Genomic DNA, 378 nt, shown 5'->3' on the forward strand with positions numbered 1-378 from the left:
CAAAAGCATGGTCCAATACAAAGGGCACCAGCACGAGAGATGGCACCTATTATTAAACCTTGGCCGTTCAAAGGTTGGGCGATAGATCTAATAGGGAAGATCTACCCTCCATCGTCCAAGCAACATACTTTTGTTATAGTTGCAACCGACTATTTCACTAAATGGGTAGAAGCGGTACCTTTAAAAGAGATCACCCAGAAGAATATTATAGAGTTTATTCGCGATCACATTATTTATAGGTTTGGAATTCCACAAACTTTAATGGTAGATCACGGAACATCTTTGAATGGAGATCAAGTAAACAAATTTTTGAGCGAGTTTGGGGTTAAACTAGTAAACTCCACACCGTACTACGCTCAATCCAACGGACAAGCGGAA

This window comes from Olea europaea, chromosome 15 (genome assembly GCF_002742605.1).
Source record: "Olea europaea var. sylvestris chromosome 15, O_europaea_v1, whole genome shotgun sequence".
NCBI classification, from domain to species: Eukaryota; Viridiplantae; Streptophyta; class Magnoliopsida; order Lamiales; family Oleaceae; genus Olea; species Olea europaea.